Here is a 23,213-nt window from a genome sequence, read left to right on the forward strand (position 1 = left end):
CCAGGTCCCAGGGACACTCCCACCCACACCAGCGGGACAGCGGAGGATGGGGGACCCCATCTCAGGTAAGTACAGGTACGTTTTTTTTTTAAATGCCATATGGTGCCCAGATATGGGCCCCCATACATGGCACAGGGTACAATGGCCATGCCCAGGGGACCCTTGCCCTCTGTGCTAGCCATCGGGGTAGTGGGCATGACTCCTGCCTTTTCTAAGGCAGGAGCCATGTGGCATGTTAGGTCTAGTGCCAAAAAATGACGCTAATCTGGTTAGAGTCATCTTTTTTTACTCTAACCAGCCTAGCGTAATTTTTTGGTGCTAAACACCCATCTCCCTTACCACCACCCCCACCCGGCTAACGTCAAATTCTTTGACGCTAGCCCACCATTTGCGCCAGATTGCACCATTCCATTAATATGGCGCCCGGCTGGCGTCCTGGAATGGCGCCAGCCTGCGCTATGCTTTTTGACTCAAACCTGCATTAGCACAGGTTTGAGTCAAAAAGTATGAATCAGGGCCGTACTTTGCATCAATGAGAAGCAAAGTGGGTGTTCCCATGCAAAAAGTGACTCTATGGCCTTAGCGCCATATTTATCCCCCACTGCTAAAATCACGCAAGGGGGGAGGAGGGGTCAAATAATGGTGCAAAGCGGCTTGCTTTGCACCATTATTTAACGTCTGGGTCAGGACAGGCGTTTGGGGACCTCTGGGCCTATTTCCATGGTGGAACACCATGGAATAAGCCCACAGGTGACCTCCCCAGGACCCAGGGACACCCCCACCCACACCAGAGGGACAGCGGAGGATGGGGGACCCCATCCCAGGTAAGTATAGGTAAGTATTATTTTTTTAAGTGCCATTGGGGGCCCATTGAATGGGCCCCCTACATGGCACTGGGTGCAATGGCCATGCCCAGGGGACCATTGGGGTGGTGGAGTCATGTGGTATGGATGGTCTTGCGTCAGAAAATGATCCTAGGCTGGTTAGAGTAATTTTTTTGACTCAAACCTGCCTAGCCTAATTTTTTGGTGCAAAACCCCCTTCTTCCATACCACCAGCCTCACCCAGCTAACGCCATTTTCTTTTAAGCTAGCCTACCCTTTGCACCGGCTTGCACCATTCCATAAATATGGTGCCCGGGTGGTGCTCAGAAATGGTGCAAGCCGGTGCTAAACTTTCTGGTGCAAAACTGTGTTAGTGCAGTTTTGCATCAAAAAGTATAAATCAGGGCCTGAGGACCTGCAAAGCTGACGATGCGGCGCTATCTTGGAGGTAGTCAGGGGCACTACATGAACGCTAGGGGAACCAGTTATGAAATGGCAGCAGTGGTAAGCATATTTTCTAAGTAACATTGCCACAATTAAAGATGATCTTGAAGCAGATTAGGCCCTAAAGGGCATGTGTATCTTCAGAAGGCAATAAAAAAAAAAATGCTATTGAGGGTTTAGACAATCACTTCTCACTGTCCATTTCCATCTCTATCCACCAGTTCAATTTTTTTCAAAGTAAGCAAGGTGCCCAAAATTGATAGAGGAAGATGTAGCCAAACTAAAAAAGCTAGCAATTTCGTGCAGATTCCGCAGTCTCTACAATGAGTTAATAAGAGACCAGATAGTTATGCTCATGATTGACACAACTGTTCAAAAGCGACGGTGGGCTTATGGTGATTTAAATCTTAAAGAAGCTATAGCCATTACTAGCAGAACTATCTAAAAGATGTGCAAAAGCTACTGGTAACATAACAGAGAGGAAAGGAGAGTGCATTTAAAATAGGGCCTTCACATATGAAAAAAATGTTTTAGAATAAAAATGAAACAATCACAATGCATGCCATAGATGTGGTAACAAGGACCAATTGGCAACAGATAAGCATTGCCCTGCATGGAATCACAAATGTTCATTTTGTGAAATTTTAGGATACTTGACTAAAGTGTTTCGTAAAAAGGAAAACATTTCTGATTCTACTGTAAACAATCTAATGCAACAAAATTAATCTTCTGGGAGTGAGAATAATGATGAGATAAATTGTGTTTTGTGCATTGAGATGAATGTTTTAGCGATGGATGGATGCAAAAGCTTAAAATCTTTATGTTCTATTATATTAGGTGGTGTCACAATAGACATTGTAGCAGATTTGGGGTCCCCAAATACAATCGCCAACCGATTATAATGGGAAAGCAAATTTAAAGGGACGTTAGGTGACAAATAGGTTCCTTCGGATATACATTTGGAAATACTTACGGTTGAACCAATACCTATGGCTGAATACAAAGTTGTCATTTTTGAATTTAAGGGGAGAAAGGCTGTTGAAAACCTATATGTAGCTGAGAAGGGACCATCTGTTTTAGGGTGGAAAGATCAAAGTAAATAGGGTATCCTATTAAGCCCAACAGTCCAGAACAGGTTTTGTTGTTAGACAGTAGTGTTTTCTTTGCACAACAAAAAAAGGAAGAATATTCAAGAATGTTTTCAGGGTGTGTTAGTGAACTGCAGGGGTTCCTCCATAAAATTAGATTGGAGGATGGCAATACACCAGTCTCTTACAAGGTAAGGAACATACCATTTTGTATAAGGAACAAAGTTACAGAGGAATTGGAAAGGCTAAAGAAGGAAAGTATAATTGAGAGCAAAGAGGCAAGTGAATGATTGGCACCCTCGTAGTTGTTCGCGGAGCCAATTGGAAGGTGAGGCTATGTATTGACTTGCGTAGATTAAATCAAAACATAGGTGGTCATTAAGACCCTGGCGGTCTTCTGACCGCCAGGGTTAATGTGGCGGTGTCACCGCCAACAGGCTGGCGGTAATGAACAACAAATTATGACCATGGAGGTGATCCTGCCCATAGACAGCCAGCGTACCACACCAACCACCAGCACGGTACAAACACCGAACACGGCGGCAGCCACCTACGGGCAGGCGGTAGACAAGGATCAGCCCACCATATTATGACATAGAACACGCCACAATTTCCGGGCCGGTAGCAACAACAGTAAAAGCCTGGCGCAAACATATCACTGAAAAGGAGACACTCACCTCAAGGGGCACACAGGAGTCTGCGTCCACCATGGAACCCGAACTGCAAGTATTTCCGATGCTGTACCACGCCATAGCCATTCTGGAGCACCAACACCGACGAAGACGACGACGGTGAGTACAGCCGCCTAGCACATAAGGTTGGGAGGGGGGGAAGAGTGACACACACACGCACAACACACACCATATACACACACCACACACCCAGTAACACATGCACAGGAATAAACAGCAACAGAATCCTGGAGTAAATAAAAGCATGACACATACACAGTTCCAACCACTGTATTAGTTTTGTATGAATATGTAAAATGCAAAAACATGCACAACTTCAGAAATAAATAAATGGAGGCCCAAAGGCCAGTCCAAAGTCACTAATGCCCAAAAGGCAAAGTCCAAGCCCCAACTTGACTCCTGACAACATTGTGTCTCCACTGTTCAGGGGCATCATGTTGGAAATGTGCAGGCACCTCTGGGGGTTGGGAGGTTGGGGTGGGTGGGGGTTGAAACTCATTGTGAAGAGGCTCCTAGCTCACTGGTTCTGGAGGGAGCTTCCTGACAACAGGATGAGGAGGGGGCTGGCTGCCCACAGGATGAGGAGGGGGCTTACTGCCCACAGGATGAGGAGGGGGCTGGCTGCCCACTGGTTCTGGAGGGGGCTTCCTGCCCACAGGATGAGGAGGGGGGTTTCTGCCCACAGGATGAGGAGGGGGCTGGCTTCCCACTAGTTCTGGAGGGAGCTTCCTGCCCACAGGATGAGGAGGGGGCTGACTGCCCACAGGATGAGATGGGGGTGGCTGCCCACTGGTTACTGATGGTCCCCCTTGGCCTCTGGTTCCGGATGCTGCTCCATGGCCTCTATATAGAGGGCCTCCTGGTCCAGGGATATCTGTGGGGTCTCTGTGTCCAGGGGTTCCTGGGCTCCTCCTTGCCCAGGGATTCCCGGGGCTCATCCTTGTCCAGGGATTCCTAGGGCACCTCCTTGTCCAGGGATATCTGTGTGCCTCCGCTTCCAGGGATTTCTGGGGCTCCTCCTTGGCCTTTGATTTCTGGGGCTCCTCCTTGGCCTTGGGTGTTGGGGGGCCTCCTTGGCCTTAGATTTCTTGGGCTCCTCCTTGGCCTTTGATGTCTGGGGCCCCTTCTTGCCCTTTGATTTCTAGGGGGCCTCCTTGGGCAGGGACTTCGTTGGGGCCTCCTTGGCGATGGGTTTTGTAGGTGGTCCCATGGTCTTGCCAGTCCGTTTGGAAGGGCCTGGCACGTTTGCCCTCTATTTGGGGGGAGGCACTCGTCCATGCTGTGTGGGTCTGGCCTAACACTCATATGTCTCATAGTGCCAGGTGGAGACTTTGGGGGTGGAGCTGTGTTGGACTGGGTGCTTGAGGTACTGGCCAGGGGTGGTTGGATCTTCCTTTTACAGGCAGGATGGCGGGGGAGGAGAAGGGAAGAGGTCAAGGCAGGAAAAGAAAAGCTTCTAAGGGACAATGGGGCGGGATGTGGGAGGAGGTAGATGGAGTGATTGTAGGAGGAGGAGGAGGTGTGCTGGACTTGTGTGCAGGTGCATGGACAGTGTGCACGTGTGAGGTGGATGGCTGTTGGGGGTCTGAGTGTGAGTGTCTGTGTTACTGGAGGGGGGCAGACAGGGTGGGGAGGATAAACATGATGTGTGGATGGATGTTGTGGTGGTGTCTGCAAGTGAGGTGGGTGTGCTGCATGTGGTGGTGGTGGTGGTGAGTGTACACGTGGTGTGGGGGTGCATGTCTACAGGTCTGCTGTTGTGGTGAATGTAGGCAAGTCTGTGCATGTGGCAGGATCTGGGAATGTTGATGCAGTGCATGCAGGTGTGAGTGAGTGAGGATGTGGCTGTGAGGGAGAAGGAGGAGGAGGGAGAGACTGTGGAGGCAGTGGATGATGTTGTGTGTGCATCTGGGTGTTGGCTGTGTAAGTGCTTGTAGACTGAAGTGTACTGCCTGTGTTTGTCTTTGAGAGTCTTGTGTGTTGTTGTGGGTGCATGCTTGTCAGAATGTGTGCGTGGGATGGGTTGGGGATAAGGAGACTGGGAGTGGGTAGTGGTAGTAGAAGGGGGGACAGATGAAACAGGGACATTGGCTGCCGTCAGTGCAGATGACAGGGCCTGAAACAATCTCTGTAGGACCACCAGCCCATCGTGGATGCCCTGCAGGAAGGCGTTGCATTGCTACATCTGGGATGCCAGCCCCTGGGTGGCATTCAAAATGGTTGACTGCCCTACAGAGATGGATCTCAGGAGGTCAATAACCTCCTTACTGAGGGCAGCAGGGCTGACTGGGGCAGGGCCTGAGGTGCCTGGGGCTAAGGAGATGCCCACCCTCCTGTGTGAGCGTGCACAGGCAATTCGGTAGGGGGCTACTGGGAGGGCGGTGCTGGTACAGGGGATGGCGGTAGAACCTGAAGCTAGGGTGGTCCCAGAGGGGTCAGCAACCACCAGGGAGCTCCTATCGGAGGACGATTCAGTGTCAGTGGCGTCACCTCCTGCCCCTGCCGTGGTACTCCCCTCCCCCTCCGTTCCCCTGGTGCCCTCGGTGTCCCGTGGGCTGTAGCTCCCTCACTTTCTGTTGCCCCTGCTCCTTTGCCAGATGATGCTAATGCACACATGGAGAGGGTCACAAAAGGAGAGAGGAGGGTAGAGAAAGAGAGCATAGGGTCAATCTCAGCACCAACAGCACAGATGGCAGACACATCACTGTCATACGCTGAGAATGGGCATTATGTTTAGGAAAGTACCACCTTGCCTAGCATGTTACCCCCATTTTTACATGTATGTAAGTTTGTTTTTGCCTGTCTCAGTGGGATCCTGCTAGCCAGGACCCCAGTGCTCATAGTCTGTGGCCTGGATGTGTGTACCTATGTAGTGACTAACTGTGTCACTGAGGCTCTGCTAATCAGAACCTCAGTGCTTATGCTCTCTCTGCCTTTAAAATTGTCATTATAGGCTAGTGACCATTTTCACCAATTCCAATTGCCACACTGGAACACCCTTATAGTTCTCTAGTATATGGTACCTAAGTACCCAGGGTATTGGGGTCCCAGGAGATCCCTATGGGCTGCAGCATTTCTTTTAACACCCATAGGGAGCTCAGACAAATCTTACACAGGACTGCCACTGCAGCCTGAGTGAAATAAGGCACACATTATGTCACAGCCATTTTTCACTGCACTTAAGTAACCTATAAGTCACCTATATGTCTAACCTTCACTTAGTGAAGGTTAGGTGCAAAGTTACTAAGGGTGAGGGCACCCTGGCACTAGCCAAGGTGCCCCCACATAGTTCAGGGCAATTTCCCCGGACTTTGTGAGTGCGGGGACACCATTACACGTGTGCACTACATATAGGTCAATACCTATATGTAGCTTCACAATGGTAACTCCGAATATGGCCATGTATCATGCCTAAGATCATGGAATTTTCCCCCCATGCCAAATCTGGTATTGGGGTGCCAATCCCATGCATCGCCGGGTCTCCACTATGGAACCCGGATACTGCCAAACCAGCTCTCTGGGGTTTTCTCTGCAGCTACCACTGCTGCCACTCCACAGAAAGGGTTCTGCCCTCCTGGGGTCTGGGCAGCCCAGGGTTTTGGGGTGGAGTATCTTGGACACCCTTAGTGTTTTCGTACACTCCCAGCGACCCTCTACACACTACACTAGCCTAGGGGATCATTTGTGGTTTCGCATTCCACTTTTAGAGTATATTGTTTGTGTTGCCCCTATGCCTATTGCATCCTATTGTATTCTACAGTGTTTGCACTACTTTTCTAACTGTTTACTTACTTGATTTTGGTTTGTGTGTATATTTTGTGTATTTTACTTACCTCCTAAGGGAGTATATCCTCTGAGATATTTTTGGCACATTGTCACTAAAATAAAGTACCTTTATGTTTAGTAACTCTGAGTATTGTGTTTCTTGTCATATAGTGCTATATGGTATAAGTGGTATAGTAGGAGCTTTGCATGTCTCCTAGTTCAGCCTAAGCTGCTCTGTATAGCTACCTCTATCAGTCCAAGCTGCTAGAACACTACTGATCTATTAATAAGGGATAACTGGACCTGGCACAAGGTGTAAGTACCATCAGGTACCCAGTATAAGCCAGGCCAGCATCCTACCTTATGGACCACACTGGCATACCATTGGCTAAGTACCAAGCAGGTAGGAGCCAAATACTGCCAGCCACACATCAACTGCGACCAGCTAAGCCCTGCCTGACATGGGACGTCACCTAGCTATCTGTCTAAAACATGCTTTCAACCCTATTATCCTGAGCTGGACCACACAGGATTATCTGATCTGGCATATTGGGGCATCCACTGACTAATACAATGCACCCAAATCCATTGACAGGCAACAGAGATGGTTGACATACACACTGTACTCACCCCCTTGTGGCTGCTGTGATGCCCTCAAGTGCCCATCCAGCTCTGGGTAGGCCACTACCAGTATGAAGGACATCAGATGGGCACTTCTTCCTCACTGGGAGGCCATCCCCAGCTGGGCCTCCGCAGTCTTCCAGGCCCAACGTCTCAGGTCCTCCCACCGTTTCCTGCAGTGGGTGCTCCACCTGCTATAGACACCCAGGGTCCGCACATCCTTGGCGATGGCACGCCACAATCCCTTCTTCTGATGAGGGCTGACCTGCAGAGGAAACACAGAAAGCGGTACACCATGAACCTGACAATCCAGCCTGTCACACATATGGCCCACAAAAAGCACTTCCCCTCCTCAGGCACACACATGTCCCGTACCCCTGCATTGACCCTGCCACAAGCCATTCCCCCACCTGACACACTGCATATACAGATCTCCATGCAGTCATGTCACATGCAACGTACCCATGGTGTACTCACCTGTTGGTCTGGAGACCCATACAACTGGCCATACTGAGGTAGGACCCCATCCACGAGGAACTCCAACTCCTCCAATGTGAGGGCTGGGGCCCTTTCCCCTGTAGCACAAGCCCTGGCAGGTTAGCCAATGAGGAAATGCACAGTGGTGCGGACTGCCTTCCGCCATGACGCCAACGCCAGCGGTGTGAGGTCACTTCCACCTGTCCCTAAATACAGGACAGGCGGGTGCCATTTTCTAATGCTGGTACACATGTACAGATTAATAAGTGCGTCATTGTAGTCAAATGCACTCACTTACACAGTTCTAGTGTCCAAAGTGTCCAACATACAAACATGCTCAGTGTACACTGCTGTAGTGTGTTCATGGTTCCTGTTGACACTCCTTTTCTACATTTGGGTTCCTTAGGTACCAACCACTGCAGAGGAATAGGAGGAGGCAAACACCCGTGTACATACCCCCTTGTGGACTTGGCTACACTGGAGGACTGGCACATCATACTCACCTATCTTCTGGACAGGGTCACAATCACAAAGCTGTGTGCACAATTGGAGCCTGATCTGCTACCTGCTATCCGTAGCACCACTGCAATACCCCCTCTTGTGCAGGTACTCTCAGTGCTCCATTTCCTGACAACAACCCCCTTCCAGGTGACAGTGGGCTTGGCTGCAGCGATGTCACAGCCAATGTTCTCTATTGTGCTTGCAATGGTTTTGTCTGCCTTGCTCAAACACTTGCAAAAAGAACCTATGATGGACGGAATGCTGAACAATGCAAACATTCACCCCCAGTCACAACGATCTGGGTTTAATCCATCGTATTTTTCCTCACCACACCACCCCAGTTTGGACCCAGCCATATGCAAATCAGTCTTGACCCTGTTCCTCATGGGAACAGTCCGAACTATCAAGCCAAGTCTTCCCTAGACTGGAGACAAGCATCGTAGGACCGGTTTCAGGGTATCATCCTTCATCATCTAGGCTAGCTTAAAGCCAGTGGCGCAGTGAGCACGGCACCCACGTCTGGGCACGCCCTTCCCATTTGGGGCAACAAATGCAAAAAGAACAAATGGTGGACAGAATGCTGAACAATGCAAACATTCACCCCCAGTCACAAAGATCTGGGTTTAATCCATCGTTTTTTTGCTCATCACACCACCCCGGTTTGGACCCAGCCATATGCAAATCAGTCTTGACCCTGTTCCTCATGGGAACTGTCCAGCCCGAACTGCCAAGCCACGTCCTCCCTGGACTGGAAACAAGCATCCTAGGACAGGTTTCAGGGTATCACCTGTCCCTGTAAAGGTGGGCACAATGCTGATTGACATGTCCTGGGGACAGAGGTCTGGGGACGTTGGGTGGCTGCTGTGATGTTAGATACTTAGGAACACAAAACACACACTCAATGAATGTGCAAGCTATTGTGGACCATTGCATGATATTCACCAACATCCTCACAAAATATTCAGGCAGCGTGTATGAGGCCTACATCTTCAGACACTCAATAATAAATCAATGTTTCCTGGATGGACAATATGGCAATGGCCTACTCGTAGATAAGCTAATACACAAAACATAACACAGACAAGACACTAAACATGTGGGACAAAAAATACATACACCACACTACACACACATGGACAGGGAAGCACAGATGTGAAGAAAACAACACATTTGCCACATGGATCACTCCACTGTATTCAATGTACATCACCCTCACATGATGCTATGGTGGAGCATTGCCCTCTATGCATTCAAAAGGTGGAGTCAAGCCACTGCATGTGTTCCCATTTAGTATGGAAAACACGGATCCTTTACACATATCATTTAGTGTGGAATTGGTCAGCAATGGGTTTTGCATTGGCCACGCCACCATCAAACATCTCACATATTGGCACTGCCCCACATTTATCACAATGTAGAAACCTTAGGTTACAGCAACAAATAATGCCACCCTAGTGGTGGCATCACCATTTACCTATCAAGAAAAATAACTAATACTGTCATTCTGTAGACTTTTCCCATGTGCGGTGCATACTGCAGCACAGATTGAAATAGGACATCGCCCTGAGGCACAACCCATGACTAGAAAGTATACAGCCACACAACAATACAACTGTGCATGTAAACATACACAATGCCAGATGCAAGTCAGATTCACAACTCTCTAAAAAAACAGTGTCTGCCCATTCAGCAATAAACACAAATGCACATCGGACACTGTTTCTCCCATTCCATTGCAAAGGACAAGGTTATGGCATCCATCTATCGGTCATGACCCCATATGGAAACCCACATACAGATGCTGAGAAGGCTTACAATGAAGCACACAAGAGGACCAGATGTGTTGGAGGGGACATTTGGCATGCTGAAATCCAGGTCCAGGTACCTAGGTCTAACTGGAGGAAATCTATTATATGCTCCACCCCTTGTGTGCAAAATAATACTAGTATGTGCAATTTTGCACAACATCTGTGTACGCACCAATGTCTCCTGGGACAAACAGGTAGAGGTCCCCAGGAAGGAGGATGAGGACAATGATGCTGAACAGGAGAATGGGGAACAACAAAACTCTGCTGTTGGAGCACGCGGAAGGGACAATATTGTGAACAACTTCTTCACTTAGACGCTGTACTCTAATCATCAATGATCAAAGTTTTGTCAATAAATTACTTGAACTCAGAATTGTTATGGATCACTTCTTTTTCACCTTCACACACCATATCAACTCATCCACGTCTTGGAAAGCATGACTTGGCCACACGTTGGCCGTGAAAGTGAGATGGTGGAGGTCCCTCGTGGTGTTTAAAGAGTGGTTATGGCACATCTCGTGCTTTATCGTTTTTTTGCAAGCAGACAGGTCTTGCGTTCTTGGGTTATAAAACATTTTGAAAGGTAATCAGACGGAGATCAGATGAGATCGGATTCTCATCTCTACAAGCAGGATGAGCCTGTCCTTTTCCTTCGCAAAACCTTGAAGGATCTATAGATATGACCCCTGCTGAATTTGGAAGTTTGTATACTTTTCAGAAATCTACAGTTTTTCTGCATCACTCATGGGATCCACATTGGTTTCCACCACATACCCAGAAAGAGCTGGAGCTATGTTCAAATCTTGTTGTTCAGTGAGTCCAATGAGAGCAGGGGGGAGAAGCTTGGGTAGACCCAGAAAGAAGCTGAGGTACGAGTGACGCAGGACGCAGGACGTAGATGCAGAGGACACCGAGTGGCCTGAGGAGCTGGAATAGCCAGCCAGCTACCAGGATCGTGGCTCCGGGCCACACAGAGACTTAGGGGTAGGGGGCACTGACGGCTGATTGATATGACCCCCCTTTCCAATACCGACACCTCCACCCCCTCTACTGCCTCTACCGCCACCACCACCCACACGGTTCCCAAGGCTGACGACAAAGCTGTAGTGGCCGATACTCAACAAGCTGCAGGAAACTAGCACCCCCACAGCACCTGCAGATCCACAGAGACAGCAGAGTGCAGTGAGTGTGGGGGAAGGCGGGGGAACTACTGGATCATTGTGAGTTTGGGGCTCCAGAGACACAGAGGCACAGAGAGACACAGAGGAAATGAAGTGGACATACAGGGCTTCTTTGGTCCTGAGGTTTGCTCCACTCATCCACCTACTATTTCCAGCTGTACACTCTGACCCAGACTCTGCTTAGACTCTGCTGGTCTACCTGGGTCTTGGCCCAATAAACTCCAAACCCCCAAGCCTCCAACGACTGGCCCCCAGCACAAAACTGCGTGCTCTTGCCCCTCCGCACTCCTGACTTCCAGGCGGGGACAACGAGGGAGGTGAGGCGGCGCAGCCCTAAACTGAAAATAACACTCACATCTGAGGCACCTAAGGCTGTGATCCAGACTTCCAGACCTCCAACTACAAGCACACCCATACTCTAGTCTGCGTGCTCATCCCCCTCCACTCTTCCTCCACAGTACAAGCTGTAGGCCTGCAGGCCCGGAGGCATGGAAGCGCAGCTAATCACCAGGACTAGGCATTAAGGGAGTAGAGCACAAAACCACAGATTTGACTGGAGCAGGGGAAGCAATGCAATCAAGACTCAAACAGTGAGAGAATAGTGAGGAACCTAGCCCCTTCATAGCTCTTTATTTTGGCAAGGTATGCCAAAAAGGAAATACAACACATGCCAGAAAGGGATGGGAGACTGCTCTACCCGCATTATACGCACAAGTGGGTAAGCGGCCCACTGCCCCCAGCAGCAAGGGCGTTTGAAGGCAACAGCGGAGACCACCAAGGCCATTCAGCCACGCAGGACCGTCCCCAAGGAAAGGACCCTATAATCCAATACCTCTGCAAACCAACAGCAGAGGGATCAGAGAATGCCCACGAAGGGTCCCATATAACGGGGGCTCAAGACAACCAAACCATAAATCTGGTGTCAAATCCAGCAAAAGGCTTTTCCCCAGCAGAGGCACCCCCGGGGAACCCCAAAGTGCAAAGATAATTTTCATGTCCCGCATTTACAACAGCCCACCATGATCCCTATATAACTCGCAAATCTACATTCCAAGCATGGTCTACAACATCACATCTTCAGAATAGTGAGACCAGCATAACTGAAGACAAAGTTCCACAGCAATCAGATCTACTCGTGGTCTGCTCCCCATTATTGGGGGTTGAAAATCAAACACACCAGATGATGACTATCGCTAAAGTCGCTTGTGAGTTTGAACAATCTCCTGTACACGGGTATTTAGCAGCAGCAAACAACCACCTGGAGTCCTCATATAACCTGGAAGAAGAAACAAAAACGTTGCCTACCAACCTGGGAAGGGCGAGTTTCACAGACCAGGAACTTAGGGTGCTGTCTGTACACTTCCTTCACAACATAGAGGAGCAGATTGACAAAACACTCAGTCACACTTCAACAGCGATGAGGCCCCCAGGAGGGGATGGGGCGGATTAACATCAAGGTGCTCCACAGAAATACAAGAGCTGGCAGCGATCAGAGCCTCGCAGGACACCATGGCAAAGGCCCTCCTCTGGCAGTCGCACAAGATGGAGTTGCAACTTAACGTGACTTAGTCCCTGGCAACGCACCTACTCGATATCAGAGCAAAGGTAACACTTTTGGAGAGTTACTTCATCACGACAAAGAAGGGAACCCAATGCCCATACTCCCCAATCATTAACAAGATAACTTCCCTACCAAAGTTACTGAGTGAACAAGTTGGAGTGGTCAAGGCAACGGTAAGGAGAGATGAGACCGCAGTAGCGACACCTTCCCTCAAAACTTGCTATGCAGATCAAGGCTTAGACACTGCAGAATCAGTGCTAACACCAGGTAACCCTCCTCAGCTATCGCCTGAGGCTAAGTGCTTAACCCCCGAAATCCTCCCTAACAGGTCTCCCCACTACAAAAACACTGGGCTGGACAAGGGCAACCCCGAGTTAGGGAAGGTGTCAGAATTTCCCCTGTAATAGTACAAAGTGGGAAAACAGAAGCTCTTAAAAGTGAAAAGCCGGAATCAAGCATTGAAGTATCTTCCGAATACGAAGGAGACATAACAAAAGCTATCAATTTCCACGCTAAGCCCCCTCAACTTTTGACCACTGGTCTCTCAAGGAGAGGGAAGAAAAATTTAAAAAAGCAATCCCGGAAAGAAAGATGCCAAAGCAGAATGGTCATAAGACACAAAATAAATACTGCACCCGAAGCCCAGGAAGGAACACCAGGGTGCCCAGGTTACCAGAAAACTTCTCCAGATCAGGGTATACAAGGCATAGGGGCTCGCCCAAAAGTCACCCTTTCTAAACGCCAGCGGAGAGGTTACAAAAACAACTTGGAAAAGTACAGCTCAGAGTATGGGCCGTAAGAGAGTCTTTTGCATAATGGGGCAACAACCTAAATATGTTTCACAGCCAGGACCGAGGCATAGCTCCTAACACCATGGGGGCATAGAGCATAACTCTCCCTTATCACTTAAATCCCTGTCAATTTTGTCATGGAATGTGGCAGGTCTCAGGAGTGTTGCCAGGTCCAGGGAAGCATGCTCCTATTTAAACCCTACAACATTTACTGCATGCAAGAAACCTGGGAATGCACTCCATCTCACTTTTCAGGCTACTATGAGATCTTCCTGCCAGGTACTCGCCCAAGTATCTTTGGACATTCCTCTGGCAGCTTATATCCCATCATCAAGCACACAGTCTGCCTGGTGGCCACTGAACTTCCCATCAACAGTAAAATTGCTCAAGTAATTTCCATTAGTGGTGTGAACATCGACCGGGAAAAAGTAGACCTGAATCTGGTCAACTGCTACATCGATGCTTCAAAAAAACTAAAGTCAGCATCAATCCTGAATCTCCTGGTGATTCTGGAATCCATCATCTTCAGTCACCCCGGTCATGAAATAGTCATGTTTGGACACTTTAATGTAAGTGGGCTAGGCATCCAACCAGAGGACACTCCCCAGGACAGAGGCCGTCAATTAATACAGAACTTCCTGACATCCTTGAAATTAATATCAACTCGCTAGTAGTGCGTGAAAAAACTATAGGTCTGCGCCTTTCCTTCAACTTTCAAGGGAGGCTCAACTATTGACTACGTGTTTCTCTCAGAAAAGATCATTCAGAGGCTTAGCCACTTTAAAGTCACCGAAAGGGCAGACAGCATCCATAACCCACTAAAGTGTATCATAGACCTGGAAGTCCAAGCTGCAGAAATGAACACCGTGGTAGGGGCATCAACGGGCACAGAGAAGATGCATTTGGTAATATGAATCAAAAGGAGACCAGAGCATTTATAGCTTCATGGTTAAAAACGTAGCCCCTGGAGCCTTATTTGTACTTTGAATTGTAGAAGAAGTCAGTGGATGATCTTATCTCTTTGTTGCAAGGCAAATCTCCAAGCGCTTATCCATCCTGCCTTGAGAAGTGCAGCACCGCAACCTGATAAAGCTATGCTCAAGGCAAGACGGGCGCTTGCCAGAGCTCAGCGCGAGCACAAACAAAAGCCCACAAATGACACCGCGGCTAAGATAGCAAATAATAGAAGATCTCTTAAGAAACAAATATGGGAATGCAAGGTGGCTAAAGATCAAAAAGAATGGGAAACCCTATTTCAGCTATTAAAGGACACAAATCATGCCCATTTTTGTGAACACATAAACAAGTTAAAAAGTGGCTATGCTTCTAGGGAGAATGGTGTTCCAGAGGCCACATTGGTCACTCATGTCACAAACTTGTACACGCCCACCCAACTGGATCTGGGTCCGGCCAGTAACAGGCCTGAGAAGACCCAGTACACATCCTCCCCCCACTGTGAAGCGCTCTCCTCAAAAGCAGGTGAAAGCCCAGAGATCAAAGCTGATCAGCCAGTTTACCCTGACAAGTCCAAAGGTGTGGAACTGAATCACTTCCTTATTAGTATGATAGAAAACGCTATAAAGAGCATATGGAAGGATGGCGCCCCGGGGCCTAACATTATACCAGCTTCCATGTTTAAATGCTCTGCTTTGGACTGGGCAGAGAGGCAATCCCAGCTCTTTAATAGCGCATTTCAGCTGGCCACAATCCCGGACTCCTGGAGAGGCTCCATACTCTGCCCAATTTATTAAAAGATAGATCGTACAGTTGCATCAAATTATCGCCTAATAGCTCTCCTGGATGTGGAGGTGGATATTTATACCAGCAAATTTCTAAGCCAACTGGAAGCCTGGGTCCTGGACTGTCAAATCCTGCTGTTTTTTCAATCTGGCTTCAGACCTGAGGCTTCGACAGTGGACAACATCCTTCTGCTTCCTTACTTGCAGCAGCAAGTGGTTAAAATCAATCAACTGCCATTATTCTGCTGCTTCATGGAACACAGTGCAGCTTTCTCCAGGGTGGATTGTGAAACCCTATGGAGGAAGCTGTCAGCATGGGGTATTCCCACACAACTCTTAAGAGTTATCAGTTCACTTTACACACACACATGAGTCCGAGTTACAACTGGCCTAGGCACAATGTCTCAGAAAATAGAAGCCAACAGAGGCCTAAAGCAGGGTTGTGTCTAGGTCCCACTGCTATTTAATTTGTACACAGCAGACTTAGGGCACACCTGCAGTCTGGCAGTCTGGTTCCACCAAAGATCGACTCCACAAAACTTCAAACCATTCAATATGCAGATGACATTGTGAGAAAGGACTGCACAGAAACCGGTTTACAGTGGGCTTTAAACATGCTGAATACATTCAATATGGCCAACCAGCTTCAAGTAAATGAGGATAAAACAAAAGTCCTCATATTCAGAAGGTACAAAAACAAAAAGATCACAACCTGGCAGCTCGGAAGTCAGACCATCTGCACAGCCAGGAAATACAACTACCTTAGTGTGTGGTTCACCGAAAATAATTTAGCAGGGAGACAGAAAAGCGCTATCATAAACAAAGCAGCTCCAATCACATATGGGATCTCTCAACTGAGTAATCAACTAAGAAGTATGTTGGCAGCCCCAATGCTGAGGGTAACAAAGACAACTCTACTCCCCGCCCTGCAGTATGGTAACCTGGCATTTCCTGGATCTTTAAGCCACCTTAGAACAAGCTCACTGCGGGCGTATTTAAGAATTTTTCAACAGCCAGAGTACTTCCAACACTCTAGGCTCAGATTGGAACTGGGCCTCGTGTAGCAGAAGTTATAGAGCCAAGCAGCCATCCTCAAATACTACATCAGGCTCAGGAAGGCAAACACGCATTTACTGAAACACTACTTGAGAATCATCTTTGAAACTCCTGTTAATCCCTGGAACACACAGCTAAGAAAAGCACTGAAGACCTTCGAAATCGGCGACTCCATCCAGTAGGCAGATACCATGGCATTTAGTGCTTGGAAACAAACAATAAACAGAAGATCAAAGGAAATCTCAAGGGAGCAGTCAAACCACCAACAGCAGTCCCAGTGTTAAATGACTCTTACTTGATTGGGGCTCCTCAGCCATACCTTTTACAATCAATAAATGTAGGAACTCGATAGCAGGTCCTTCACATGCAAACACTAGCCTTGGCAATCAAGGACTTCAACCCTACCTGGCCCGTACACAGGGATAAAAGAGCCTGCAGGCTCTCCTCCCATCAACACGAAAGTTGGCTACATCTTCTTTGCTGCTGCCCCTCAAAGGAGACAGTTTATCAAACCTGTAGCTTTGACTTTGGAGGCTTTGGTACTTGTATGGAGACATCTAACATCTGCTTCTCCACTCTGCGGCCTTGACCTTGGCTAGATGTAGAATATATGTTACAACACTCAGGCGGCTGCTATCCCAGTTAGTGGGGGCAGCCAGCATGGTGCACAAAGTCTAAGCACTTTTTGATGAAATCTGAGTCATAGACAAATTGCAGTTCAATATTATCTGCACAAGTTTGTTTTACTGATAAAATGGTATTTTAATGTGACTAAACTTCAATTTAAAATATTATTTCTTGATTCTTTTTGTAATGGTTTTAATTAACAGAACAGTAAAGTTGACAATGACAATGACTAGACCACAAAAGATGTCAATAAATTAGGAACACACTTTGGAACAAATAATAACTATACACAATGCACTACTACATTAATGTATTGTTGAAATGTAGGTATAGTCTGTTGCACAAATAAATTATATTGCCACACATATATCAGACAAGTGTGTTTGGTTGACGTTTGACAGCAGCAGCCCAGGAAAAACATGTGAAGACTACTGTTTAGATATTTGGCCTAGGTCGGCCAAGAGTAGACAGTACCTACAACAGTAGGTCTGTGTTCGCTATGTAACAAATCAATGTCTGAATGTCACATTCACAGGTGACAACTTAAAACATACCCATCTAAGGCACTCATATGTATGTGTAATAGAGAGTTAAATATAGAGAACAAAACACCTGAATGTCTAGGTCTGGCAGTTTGTATTGTGAATGCATGTCAAGCAATGCCAAAACAAGTCACAAAGCCGTGGCAAACTGTACGTGTGATGAAGGTCACAGACATGTTGAAACTTGCATGTTCTACTCATAGCTGTCAGGAGTATTCACACAATCTAAATACACTCAAAGCGCATGCAACAAAGGTTGGGGACTGCAGCTGTGTGAGTGCTCATGTCAAACATAGAAATGGGGAAGGACAGCTGAGACCCTCCTTTATCTAACTTTGACATTCAATATGTGCAGGTGACTCAGACACTACACACGTGCTGTGGCTGGTGTTCAGTGATGTGTGGGGGTCAGTTATCTCATCTTGCAAACAGTGGAAATGTTGTGTCAAATATTGCTTAGCCTGTAGAAGAAGCAATGTCCATTCTGAAAGTTGACAAGTGTGACTTACTAGGATGTGCATGAATAGACAGTGAGAATCAAAAAGATGTGTACTAAGGCAGATCTGCGGAAAGTGTGCCAACAACTTTGACATTGAAGCATACATCACACAATCTGCCTTCAATGTATGTGAATGATCACACATTGTCAAATACTCAACGTACTAAACAACAATGGTGCCATGTAACACCAGTCACTTATTCACATACATTGTGTAGGGCCGTACATAACCCAGTCGCATGGCCAGTACGTGTGTCAGAAGCAAGTGGCAAATGACAATATCTGTACGCTGGGTCTGCAGATATGACCCGATTCAACTATGTACCAATGACCTAACAATGCATCAGAGGAACAAATCTCACATATGTAGACATTGTCATGTCAATCCCTAGTAAATGATGAGACAAGTCCAAAACAAACAACCTGTAGGTCTCTAGTACATAATAGGGCAAAAAGTCACCAAAACATAGTTGGGCATGGGACTACAATTGTGCTGTTGGATGCCTGCAGTTGACTGTGCACTGCAATGCTGAATTTAAACTTGAGGATGCCACCCCCACCCCTATCCCCAGAGGGGGCTCCATCCACTCTCGACACAGTCAGGGGCCTACCGCATATGCACAGTGGACTATGCTAAGGGGACCACAGTCAACTTGGGCACACACCAGCAGCAATGGGGCTGTGTGAGCATACAAAGTGCCACTTGAGCACTGATGATTAGCCTGCCATCACTATCTGAGAGCAGCCCTGCATACAGATTGTATGTTAAAAGGGAAGTCTGGCAAAACAAAAGGATGAGTAATTGTTCAGTCAAAGTGTGCGTGCTAACCAAATTATCATTAAACTTTATCCCACATGTCCCATCTAGGTGGTCCAGGCTTGGTGTGGCCTATGACTTGCCCATGGACAAAGAGAACATTCACCATTTGGCATGGTGTCTGTTAAAAAATACAATTCTGAATATTTAAGTACAGTACACATGTATTTACATAGGTGAACATGTCAAACACTGATATGAGCACACAGCTTTGCTATGATCGTGCACAGTTATCCATGGAGGAATTAAAAAAATTGTAGCAGTCACAGCCCTAAACACACCACTGTAGCATGCATTACTGATTAAACATTTTTCACTCACTATCATGTCACATACTTCACAACCATGACATATGTCAGTGCGCCATTTCCAATAAATCGCATGAATGGGGAACTGTATGTCACACGTGTTGCATTACATCATGATGTCTGGCCCTAGGGACATACCAGAGTTTGTCAGACACTTGCACTTACATAGTTCTGGGTTAGAAGATCACAAACCAATCCAAGTCACCACCATCCCTAGCTAAACATTTGTCAAGGATATCATGTGCCTAAAAATGTTTTGCACATTGGCCAGCTATCATGTGTTTTGTGATGAAACAAACAGTGGAAATTCTGAAATGACGCTGTGTTAGACCAACAATAGGAGTTCCATCACTTATGCACACTCATAGTACACACTCTGTACACATATGAAAACATGAATGTGGGAAAATGTGTCATAAACGTGCACATTTGCAACCAATATCAGTCCTCCTATGCATCCTACAGACCTACAAACATTTTGAAACACATTTCTGTGTTTCCGGTACAAAAAATTATAATGCATCCATTCATATTTAGTCATTGCGTTCAATGTGAAAGACGCATCGCACCTCTGCATGAAATTTGATGCTGAGTACCCTGTCAGCCTTCTCTCTAAAATTCACGCACGCCCATCATGAGAAAAAAAATGGACGCATGCGGTCATTTTAAATAATTTTGCATGCAAAAATGTAGGCATGGCACCTGCGCATCTAAACTAAAATATTATACCCTGTCAGCCATCCTTCAAGAAGAGACTCCTGGGCGTCGTGCAGTAAAAATTTGATGCCTACAGCCAGGAAGTGATGTTTGAGAACTTCTTTGCTGCACACATGAAAAAGTGAACCTCCTTTTACTTTCACTTTACTGTCTTTGTGTCTATGCTTTGGAGAGATTGTGTGGTGCTTGTGCTGGTGTGAGGAGAGGTTAGTTTTGAGTCTTTTGTGCTGTCTGCTGCCTGTTGTTTTGTCACTAAAGTCTATTTTGTTGTATTCTTGTCATTTTGTGCCTTTATCGTCTGAGTATTGGCAGGTATTTGTCTTTGGGGTAGATAAGTTTGTTGGGGTAGTTGGGAATTTATTTGTGGGTTTTAGGTTTGCACTGGATTTGGTGTGCAACATGTCAGGGAAGGGAAGGCCAGGAGAATGACAGCTGATGAGCTGGAAGGGTTCATATGGCTGGTCTGTCACTATCTCCCAAACATGGTGGCCATGGGTGGCCGTGTCATCAAGGGTTACAAAACAGAGGCACAGATGCTGCACTGGGTCAAGATGTTCTTCCAGCTAACCTGTATCTTATCAGTACAGCAGACTGAGCACCAGCTGAAGCACAGGCGGTCAGACCTGATCTCCCGGGAACAAGACCTCCTGGATCACCTGGGAATTGAGGCTGGCGGAACTATTGGTAAGTACACCGTAACCTTTTAGATGCGGGCGTCGGCCACTGGAGGATTTTTATATTTTTTTTAACCATGGGAGACGCGGAAGAGCTTCCGCGTCTCCATCCCACCCCCCTCCCACCCCCTTATGAAGTCAGCGCGCCGCGAGGCACGCTGACGTCACAGTTTTTCCCAACCGGAGAAGGAGAGAAGCAGGTAAGCGTTCTCTTTTTCTCCGGTGGGGAAAAAAAGGCCAAAACGGCTTCCCCAGATGCCAAGGAGGCATCGATGGAAAGGGGAGGCTCTCCCCTTTCCATCGATGCCTCCCTGGCACCGTTTCCTGGCCGTGGATCGCAGCGCGGCTGCGATCCATTGCCAGGAAACGCCCCTAGGCACCAGGGATCTTCTTTGGGGGGGTCGGCCCCCTCGTAAAATGGCCGCTCCCCCCCGGGGTCAATATTTATTTATTTACACAGTTTTGGGGGGTGATCGCGCCCCCCACAATAAAAAAAAAGTTTACAAAAAAAAAAATGAAAAAAAATGGCGGGAAAAAAAAAGACATGTGGTTTTGCCTGGGGAGGGCGATCGCCCCCCCAGGGTAAATAAGAGGGAAAAAAAACAAATTGTTGGTGGTCAGCCCTTAGGGTGACCATCAATGGGGCCATTTTTTTTTATACATGTGTGCTTTGCCAAGGGCAAGCACACATGTATAAAAAAAAAAGGTTTGTGACATGAGTGTCTTGTTTTCTCTCTCTCTCTCTCTCTCTCTCTCTCTCTCTCTCTCTCATATATATGTGTATATATGTATACACATATATATATATATGTATATATATATATATATATATAGATATATATATATATATATATATATATATATATATATTTTTTTTTTCAAGACAAGCATTGCAGCGCCCATGTGCTGCTTTTCTGACTTGTTGGTGTGTATCTGGGCTTCTAACAACGCCCACCTCACGCCCATCACTACCACTCGTTCGTGGGCTTGCCCTTCAAAAATCCTTTGATTACATTGGAAAATGATTTACCTTTGTCCCTCCTTGGGGAGGTTTTGTTACCACCTTGGCCATCGCCCCTGGTACATGGCTAATTGCACTTTTGCTGTTATGTTTAACTGCGAGCGAACTTCTTTTCCTTTTGTGTAACTCTTCACATGATGCTCATGGTGGCCGTGGCGCTGTGAATCGGCTCTCTTATGTGAAAGAGTTTAACTTTCAATTATCAATTTATGTGGCAAGAAAAGTTGGGTTAGGAGTTTATAACGCTAATAGCTCTAACTCGAGCAGATGCGAGACCCATTGCATTGTAAATGCTTGTTATTCTTGTGTGTGTTGTTTTATAATGGTGAACAATTTCACCGCACTCCACGAGGACCGTGATCAAGATTCCTTGGTGAGTTGAAACACGTTGGTGGTTATTGACTGCAATAAAATACACGTTTATTTGTACGTGGAGTGCGGTGAAATTTTTCGGCATTAGATCATTTCTAGATTGGTCTTCTCTGTCACTGGGCACCGGCAGTGGAGTGTGCCGCCCAGCAACCCTTCAACCACTTTGAGGGTCATTCTGACCCTGGCAGGCGGCGGGAGCCGCCAAATGGCCGCTCCGCGGTCTTGCCATTCTGGCTTTCCCGCTGGGCCGGTGGGCAACCGCCAAAAGAGCGCCCGCCGGCCCAGCGGGAAAGGCCCTGCAACAAGGAAGCCGGCTCCGAATGGAGTTGCAGGGGTGCGACGGGTGCAGTTGCACCCGTCGCGATTTTTACTGTCTGCTAGGCAGACAGTGAAAATCTTTATGGGGCCCTGTTAGGGGCATGGGCAGTGCAGGGGCCCCCAGTAAAAACTGCCAGAAACAGGATGGCGGGAAGGGGGTCGGAATCTCTATGGCGGCGCTGCTTGCAGCACCGCCATGGAGATTCAGCCCATGCAGGGAAATCCGACGGGAAACCGCCGGATCCCCTTTTCTGACCGCGGCTTTACCGCCATGGTCAGAATGGGCTGGGAAGCACCGCCAGCCTGTTGGCGGTGCTTCCGTGGTCCCCGGCCCTGGCGGTCTTGGACCGCCAGGGTCGGAATGACCCCCTTTGTTTCTAAACAAATATATATATATATATATATATATATATATTATATATATATATATATATATATATATATATATATATATATATATATATGCAACACAAATTGGTTAAAAAGATTGTTGCGCAGCGCACTCCACTGCCGGTGCTCAGTGATGGAGGAGAGCAACCTCGAAAATATTTTGTGGACAAGAATCTCACCGCACTCCACGAGGTTCAAATTGACATGTTTTATTGCAAGTATAAACAATGAAAGAAAAGAGGGACTCATTTACTGTGATCAAGAATCCTTGAGAGTCGAAACGCGTACGTGGCTGTTGCTTGCAATAAAAGATGCCAATTTGAACCTCGTGGAGTGGGGTGAGAATCTTGTTCACACAATATATATATATATATGCATGC

The sequence above is a fragment of the Pleurodeles waltl genome, chromosome 3_1 (genome assembly GCF_031143425.1).
Source record: "Pleurodeles waltl isolate 20211129_DDA chromosome 3_1, aPleWal1.hap1.20221129, whole genome shotgun sequence".
Classification (NCBI taxonomy): Eukaryota; Metazoa; Chordata; class Amphibia; order Caudata; family Salamandridae; genus Pleurodeles; species Pleurodeles waltl.